The 9570-nt window shown below is 40.1% G+C and overlaps 1 pseudogene; it reads left to right on the forward strand.

The window, feature by feature from the left end:
• Positions 1 to 2518: 2518 nt before the first annotated feature.
• LOC126505823 (60S ribosomal protein L14-like) lies at positions 2519 to 7847 on the forward strand (annotated as a pseudogene).
• Positions 7848 to 9570: the final 1723 nt, after the last annotated feature.

The following is a 9570-nucleotide window of genomic DNA, read 5'->3' on the forward strand; positions in this document are numbered from 1 at the left end:
ATGGTTTCTGTTATTGTGGATCTAAGTAAGGGAAGACATTAATGATAATCGCAAAAACAAATGTGACAGAAAACAGCCCAGTAAGTTTCATACATCTCCACGTTTTCTAAACCAGTCTCATATCTGGCTTATGGCAGGATAGATGAAGGATGATAGCAACCAAAGCTAGGAAGCTGACCTTGAGTGTGTGGCCAACCACATTGTACAACTTGTTTCCTAGAGGAAGAATCAATAGACCAGCAAAGACAATAAGTGTGAAGTGATCCATAGCCCAATTACAGGAGGAATTAAGACAAGGTTGAGCCACAGTCTCATATAATGCATTAATGAGATGGTGAATATCAAATGTACATAAGAAATGCTCAATGCATCTAAACTGTTATTATCAATATGCATACAATAATACTTTAAAATTATTTGAAATCATTGTGTATTGCCCTGAAAAAGATTGTATGGTTTGGATTTGAATAATTTCCCCACCGTCCCTGGAGTGGAAGCTGGCTCTTCAACACTGCATTGTAGCAAAAGCCTTAAAAGGTGAAGCTGAACAGTCAACAAGAGGTACTTTATGAAGTTTTACATTTTCTGTACTGGAGAGGAAACTGCCAATTGAGTGAAGAGGCTGCCCAGAGAATGGAATAAAGTTTTTGATAGCTATACACTTGACAAAAAATTAGAATATTTAAAGAACTCAGAAACTAAAAAAATCAAGAAAATAATCCAATTAATTAAAATGGACCTCAGGCCTGAAGAAACGATCAGCAGGTAGGAGCATTGGTTGCCCTTTTGTTTGTTTGATTTTTTGTATTTATTTATTTATTTATTTATTTTTAATAAAAAATTTCCACCTCCTCCCATTTTCCTTCCCTTCTCCCCACCCCCTCCTGTCCAAAGAGCAGTCAGGGTTCCCTGCCCTGTGGGAAGTCCAAGGTCCTCCCCCTCTCCATCCAGGTCTAGGAAGGTGAACATCCAAACAGACTAGGCTCCCATAAAGCCAGTACATGCAGTAGGATCAAAACCCAGTGCCATTTTCCTTGACTTCTCAGTCAGCCCTCCTTGTCTGCCACATTCAGAGAGTCCGGTGTGATCACGTGCTCCATCAGTCCCAGTCCAGCTGGCCTTGGTGAGCTCCCATTAGATCAGCCCCACTGTCTCAGTGGGTGGGTGCACCCCTTGTGGTCCTGATTTCCTTGCTCATGTTCTCCCCCCTTCTGATCTTCATTTGGACCTTGGGAGCTCAGTCCAGTGCTCCAATGTGGGTCTCTGTCTCTAGCTTCATCCATCGCCAGATGAAGGGTCTATGGTGATATGCAAGATATTCATCAGTGTGGCTATAGAATAGGGCCATTTCAGGCTCCCTCTCCTCAGCTGCATTGGTTGATCTTCAAGAGGACCTGGGTTTGATTCACAGGACCCTTGGAACTATTTGTGACTACAGCTCCAGGGACTATGATGACATCTTCTGATTTCCGCAGGTTACTGCCTGCACTTGGTGTATGTATATACAAGCAAACAAAATGCCCATACACATAGAGTGAAATATAAAAAAAAGGAGTTATGGAACCGAACAGAAAGGTCTCAAAAAAGAAACACAAGTGACCAAACTGGATTCTTTCAAAGTGTATAACATCCTTCAACATCACAAAAATTAAAATAAAAATTACTTTGAGACCTCGTCTTATCTCGGTCAGACTGGCTAGCCAATCCATTGGTTAGCCGATACAAAATGGTCAGTTATTAAAATATAAACATAAAACTAATATTTTTTGGACCATACAGGTTGATTTCTATGTTTAGGAATATATATTATTAGAAATACCATCTATCTATCTATCTATCTATCTATCTATCTATCTATCTATCTATCTAATATGTGTGTGTGTTTGTGTGTGCGTGTGTAATAACAAAGAAAAAGGAACCATGAATTTAAAACAGAGAAGGGAGGCACATGAGAGGACTTGGAGGGAGGAAGAAGAAAGAGGAAGTTATAAAATTGTGTAATGAATTTTTAAAAATTATATTTAAAAGAAAGAAAACAAAAGACAACAAATACTGGTGAGGATGTGGGGAAGGTGAAGACTGATTTTCTATTAGTGGGAGTGAAAACTCATACAGCCACCATAAAAATCAGTTTGGAGACTCCTTTGAAAAGCTAGACATAAACGTATTCTATATCTCAGCATGCCACTCTGGGGCATATACCCAAAGGACTAGATACCCTACTCCAGAGAGACTGCTGTATTCACAATATCTAGGAAATTGAAACAACCTCAGTGTCAAACAACTGATAAACAAATAATCAACATGGGGTACATAAACACAATGGAATTTTATACATCTGTATAAAAAATGAAACTTGCAGGAAAATTATCAAACTGTAAAAATTGTACTGAGTGAGGTTAACCCAGAAACAGAAAGACTAGCGTCACATAGTTTCATATATGGATCCTAGCTTTGACTCCAGAATCGGTCTGTTTGATTTGAAGCACCTGTAAAATCCAGAGAACTACAAAGGGCCATGGAGGAGGAAGCTAAGGAAGGGGAAATAGTAGAACGCAGTGTGTATAAACTGGGGAAAGAGAGTAATGGGAGGAAAATCTTTATGTGGAAGCGGTTTTAAGGGAGCAATAACTAACATCAAGGATGTTTGGAAAACAACATAAAAACTTTCTACTTTATAAGCTAACCAAAAATCTATATAATAATTGTAACAAAAGAGTTTGAATACTGGTATTATATACAGAGGAGAATGCTCCTCTCAGAAGCCAAAAAGGTATTATAGAAAAAAATCAGCAATCTTATCTAGTTATGAACCCTATGAGCTATAATACTAATTGTGTAACAAGGCTGGTCTATTGATATGATAACAGCATGAATGTTATTGAAGTAACCCATTACTTTATGCTACACAGGATGGAACTCATGCTTGGTACTGCAAATCTGGCCAAGAAGCCATGGTTAGGAAAGTCATAGGCCTGGGGGAATAACCAACTGCTTTGTTCTGTTAAACAGACAAAGTATCAAGCTCCCTTCTAACTACTTGTCTTTCTACCCATTGATTAGTGCGGATCTCATCCTTCATCAGAGAAGATTATTTTTCAGTGGATTGTAGTTGATACAGAGACCCACAACTTGACAAAGTGCAGAGTAAAAATGATAGGAATGCATGACTCTAACTGGAACATGTATATAATTACTACATGCTCAAAAAGCTCAAAGAACATTACAGAAAGGAGGACAGAAAGGGTCTTAGGGACCAAGATGGAGAAACAGGGGGCTGCTCCAAAGCAGGGTCTTTTGAACACAAGCCAGCCAGTGCACTCATGAACTCATTGCATCGTTACCTAAATAAAATTGGGCAAGTCATCATTTCATAATGAAAGTATAAGGTTTCGTAAGGTTGTACCCTTACCTAAGGAACTATGGATAGATAATCATAGCTGAGATAAATGGTATTATTTTCTTAGTGCTGTAACCTCTGAAGAGCTGTCGATGCTCCAGTATATAACCTCACATGCATGTTCATTCAGGAAACTTCATTTAAATTCAGTACGTCACACATACAGAAAGTCATGAAAGTAGAAAGGAATTTGAAGAAAGGAGGGCAAAAGGAATGAGAAGGACTAAAATTCATTATATACATGTACATAATTGTCAAAACATAAAATAGATCATTTTAAAGAAGTGAGTTAGGGGAAATGAATAGAGCTTAGAAGCATTACCTTAGAAGTAACTGACAAACTAATTAGCTTTCCTAAGAGTCGGTTCTTGTCTCCAGGTTCTACATATTACAAATAATGCTGCTATGAACATAGTTGAGCAAATGCCCTTGTAATATGATTGCACATCCTTTGGGTATGTCTCCAAGAGTGGCATTGCTGGGTCTTAAGGTAGGTTGATTTCCCAACTGCGCTCCTTTTGGGGGCTGCAGACTCGTGGCCCTTTGACTTTCTTTGCTGGCCTCAGACCCTTTTCCTGCTGGAGTGAATGAAGTAAACAACTTGTTTTCCTGTTCCTGCAACTGCTCTGAGCACGAGACACTCATGAGTTCCTGATGACAGGGGAGTGGTTTCTGGTGGGTTTTACTGCTGGAAAATCCCAAGAGCCGGGCATGGCTATAAGTTAAGGATCCCTATATAAGCTTCCCTGGAGCATAATACAGTTGGAATTCTTCTTTCAAGGATGACCTCTGTCTCTGTCTGTGTGTGTATGTGTTTAACTCCAGCCCCTTTCCTGGCTCACATACCGTCCAGTAGTTCAGGCGCTATACCCTCCCCTGTAATCGGATTGATAACTACCTTGTCATTACAGAATCTTCATTCAGCAACTGACGAAAGCAGATGCAGAGATTCACAGTGAAGCACTGTATCTCTGCATCCCAGAGCTCCCAAAGCCCAGTCAAAGAGGGGGAGGAGTGATAATATGAGCAAAGGGGTGAAGACGATGATGGGGATACCCACCGAGGCATCTTACCTGAACTAATGGGAGCTCACTGTCTTTGAACTGACAGCGGGGAAACCAGCATTGGACAAAACTAGGCCCTCTGAATGTGGCTGACAGTGGTATAGCTGGGGCAGTCCGTGGGGCTACTGGCAGTAGAACTAGCATTTTTCTCTAATGCTTGAACTAGATTTTTGGAGCCCATTCTCTTTGGAGGGATACATGTTGTGAGGAGCTGCGGCGGGCTGCATCCCATCACCTGGCTAGCTTTATACCTGAAATAGTTACACGGAAACTGTATTCTTTTAAACACTGCCTGACCCATAAGTTCTAGCCTCTTATTGGCTAATTCTTTCATCTTGCTTTAACCCATTTCTAATAATCTGTGTTGCATCACAAGCTGGTGGCTTACCAGGGAGGATCTTAACCTGTGTCTGTCTGGAGTGAGAGAATCATGGTGACTGCCTGACTTGGCTTTTTTCTCCCAGCATTCTGTTCTGTCTACTCTGCCTACCTAATTTTCTGTCCTATCCAAGGCCAAGCAGTTTCTTTATTAATTAACCAATGAAAGCAACAGATAGACAAATGACCCACTTACATCATTTCCCCTTTTTCTGTTTAAACAAAAAAGAAAGGCTTTCATTTTAACATAGTAAAATTACATATAACAAAACAGTTATCAAGTAAGAATTACAGTTACAATATTTATATCTATTTCATATCATAACTAAGAAAAACTATAACTATCTATATATTCTTCAACTCCATCAAAGACTCCATCAAAGGATATAATATTACGTAAGCAAACAAGAAGTCCAAACCTCTAGAAATGACAGAGACATCTCGCTGTCTGGACAGTCACCCAAAGTTCTTTTGTACCATTGGGGCATCCATCTTCAGCCTTCAGGCCCATAGTATCCAGTAGACTTTTCCATAAAGCAGGAAATTTCAAAGACAGTAAGTCACTTTCTGTTGTGTCCTGCAGAATGTCTCGCAGACTCTTTTATGAATCAGGAACCCCAAAAGATCATCTCACCTTTAGGCAAGTTCAGCAGTCTTCTCTCTGCAGGTTCTCTGTGTCCAGTTTATGCAACAGTCCAGGCAAGAGCAGTTTCTTGCCCAAATGACTTTCAAACTCCATAAGGTGCCTCTTCGATGCCCATCTTCTTCTTGAAGTAGATTGGTGCTGCCGGGAGCAGACGTGTCTCATTGTCATGAAAAACCCTAAATTATTAAAACATTTAAAATAAAATGCCATATTCTGTAGTTTTGAAAGATATGAAGAATGTCTATCCAACTGAAATATATCTCTATATATCTAGAAAATCTAACTAACATGACTACAAGCTTTACTATTATTGGTGACTATCCATTAGCAATCTATATACATTACATTTTTAAATGAACTACACAATCACAATACCTTAATCAAGATTAGAAATATGCATATACATATAACAAAATTGACCTTAAATCCACACCAATGCAAATTATTCATATCTATATCATATCCCCCTTTAAATTTAAAAGAACATTTATAAACAATATTTGGGAATATGGGCACAGTTATTTCTCTCCAAACTGCTTCCTGCTGTATGGGGCGCTGTTATTTAGGCCTTTCATGGTATAACCTGTGTGCCAGATTCATCTCAGTTAGCAGTCAAGTGAAGTATTTTTTAAAGGTATTCACAGCAACCTTTAAGGAGGGTGTGGTCTATCATACCATATGGGGATAGAAGCAATCAACAGGGTCTCATCCTCTGTGAAAACAAAAGAAGAATCTCTTTTCCAAAGTATCATATCCTTAGATCCAAATTCTGAAGTCAAGGTATTTTCAAAATATCTATGTTGGATTAGTTCAGCAGCATTTATAAACAAATCTTTTAGCATCTGTTGCTCCTTCCTCCGCATTCAGACAATTCAAAGAGAGCATAATAGCATACAGTATCATGATTCTCTGTGTATTTTCCATCTTTGTGCGGCTTTATTTTAACCTCTATTTCTTTTACTTTTACTTTCTTTGAGACAATTTCTCTGTATATCTTTGTCCTGGAATAACTCTGTAGACCAGGCTGTCCTTGAACTCTCAGAGATCCACCTGTCTCTGCCTCCCAGACATTGGGATTAAAGGCATGTGCTATGTTAACATTAAAGCCTTCCCTTTTTTTGTTGTTTAAACAGAAAAAGGGGAAATGATGGAGGAAGGTCATTGGTTAATAAAGAAACTGCCTTGGCCCATTTGATAGGCCAGCCCTTAGGTGGGTGGAGTATACAGAATTCTGGGAGGAAGAGGAAATGAGGTAAGATGCCTCAGACAGACGCCATTTCCTCTCCTCTCTGGGGCAGATGCGATGAAGCTCCGGCCCAGGATGCTAGAATCTTCCCGGTAAGTGCATCTCGTGGTGCTACACACAATAGAAATGGGCCAAGCAGTGTTTATATGAATACAGTTTGTGTGTTGTTATTTTGGGGCATAAGCTAGCCAGGCAGCCATGAGCCAGGCGGCAGGAACGTAGCCCACAGCTCCCTCAACAGATATATACTCAGCCTAGATATGGTGAGGAGGGCCTTGGTCCTGCCTCAAAATTATGTGCTAGACTTTGTTGACTCCCCTCCCCATGGGAAGCCTTACCATTCTAAGGAGTGGATGAGAGGTAGATTGGGAGAGGTGGAGGGAGCAGGGGGAGGTGAGGGAGTGGGAACTGAAATTAGTATGTAAAAAAAGGAAAGATTGTTTGTTTAAAAAAAAATAAATTTAGAAAAGATTTAGTAGTTAAAAATAAAGCTATCACACGCTTCGTGGAGGTTGGCCAGGTGGCCTACGTCTCCTTTGGGCCTCATGCTGGAAAGCTGGTCGCGATTGTCGATGTTATTGATCAGAACCGGGCTCTGGTGGATGGACCCTGTACTCGGGTGAGGAGACAGGCCATGCCTTTCAAATGCATGCAGCTCACTGACTTCATCCTCAAGTTCCCACACAGTGCCTGAAAGAAGTATATACGGAAAGCTTGGGAGAAGGCAGATATCAATACGAAATAGGCAGCCACAAGATGGGCCAAGAAGATTGATGCCAGAGAAAGGAAAACCATGATGACAGATTTTGATCGTTTCAAAGTCATGAAGGCAAAGAAAATGAGGAACAGAATCATCAAGACTGAAGTCAAGAAACTACAGAGAGCAGCGATCCTGAAAGCCTCTCCCAAAAAGGCACCTGTTGCTAAGGCTGCCATTGCAGCTGCGGCTGCAGCAGCAGCTGCTGCTAAGGGTAAAGTTCCACCCAAGAAGGTGACAGAACCCGCCAAGAAGGCTGCAGGCCAGAAGGCAGCACCTCCCGCTAAAGGTCAGAAGGGTCAAAAAACCCCAGCCCAGAAATGCCTTCTTCAAAGGCAGCTGGCAAGAAAGCATGAGGCTGTACAAAGGAATAAAGGTTTTTTGACACATTGGCAATAATAATAATAATAATAATAATAAATCTATCAATACAATGTGCTTAGCTATCTACAGTGAGACCAATCCTCTCCATTTCTCTATTCTGTTGTCATGCAGCCAGGGATCTTTCCTAGACTATTATGCTGGTAATTCCCAGTCTTCATAATAGCAACAGAGTTTTATAGTTTTTTTTCTTCAAAATGTACCCCAGCCACAGATATTTTGTTATAATAAACATTAAATGGACCAAAAGAACAAATATCTATATATTTTCCTACCAATAAATGGAGAGATAATTCTGAATACTTAAAATTTTTCATTAGGTTCACAAATATTCCTAAAAATGCTGTAGCTTTATTTTTTCCTTTTTTTTTTTTGAATGAATGTGTTGCCATACCCCAAATCTTCAAAAATGTTGGAGGTCCAGAAATACAACAAAGTAAACAAACCTTGAAAATTTTAATAACACGTTACCTCCAGGAAACCAATTCAAAGTTTCCATGCAGTGGGTCCATTCATTATGAGTCCCACAAACTGGACTGTGGAGATTGGGTAACCCAACTTCGTACAGCATAGTTAGAAATAATTCCAAGCAAAGGAAATGTAGTTTATTACATGACAAATATTTGACCTTTTGTGCAGATGCCATTTTCTCAACATGGCTGCAGGAATGACAAGAGCAACAGAAGGTCGGTGAAGCCAGTGAGTGCTATTTGCATCTTGAAAAAATAAAGGCAAATTGCAGGAGTGCTAAGCAGGAAGCTGAAACTCAGATCCTTCATGGACAATAGATCTTCACCTCCTCACCAGGGGCTTTTGGTTGTTTCCTCGAGCAAAACGAACACTGGAGGAGGTGTCAATCACCTCCTGTCAACCTGTTTTCAGAGGCTTTGCTTATGACCAAAGGAGGAAATGCATGTCTTTCAGGTGTGTCCTGACTCCAGAAAAGACAGGGAGGGAGGATTTTTCATGGCCTCTAGCCAAGAGAACTTGAAACACAGCATTAACCCTGACCACAGAGGACCTAGGAGTTGTTGATAAGCATGGGATGAACTCACAAAATCACTCATGTATATGCCTGTATTATACTTAAGTTTCTGCCACAATGAATTGGTTATTATTCATAATGTCCTTCTGTGGCCATCCCTGGTGTAATTCAATAGTACTATGTCACCTTCACAACTGTCCTGTCTGCTTGTTGTTTTCAGTGCCCTGCAAATACTTCCTTATCTGAGAGTTTTTCAATGTTATATTTTTATTTCTTCTTTGAAAAGTTTGTACATTTCTACAGAGAATTTGATCATAACTCTCCCTCAGGTCCAACCTCCAATTCCCTTCCAGTCCCCCATATAGCATGTCCGGACTTCATGCCCTCCTTGGTTAGTTTATTTTTAACTCACAACTACAATTACCATATAGGTTTGGGTTTATCTCTACCACTAGCCACACTCCTAATGAAAAGTGACCCTTCTTTTCCCAGCAACCACCAATAACCAATAGTTCTTCAGTTAAAGTGAAGCCTCAGGACCTCCCCAGTCTATATTTAAACTTGGTTAGCTTTATTTTAACTGTATCTTGGGAAGTAAGCACAGCTACTGTGAGTTCATGTAGTGCAACACCCAGGTGAAGTCCAAAGAACAGCATTTTACTTCTGTGCTGTTCTCTGAGCTGGGGGAGAGTAGATTTATATGTCTCACCTGC

This window comes from Alexandromys fortis, unplaced genomic scaffold (assembly GCF_014885135.2).
Source record: "Alexandromys fortis isolate MF-2015 unplaced genomic scaffold, M_Fortis_MF-2015_v1.1 scaffold_4, whole genome shotgun sequence".
NCBI classification, from domain to species: domain Eukaryota; kingdom Metazoa; phylum Chordata; class Mammalia; order Rodentia; family Cricetidae; genus Alexandromys; species Alexandromys fortis.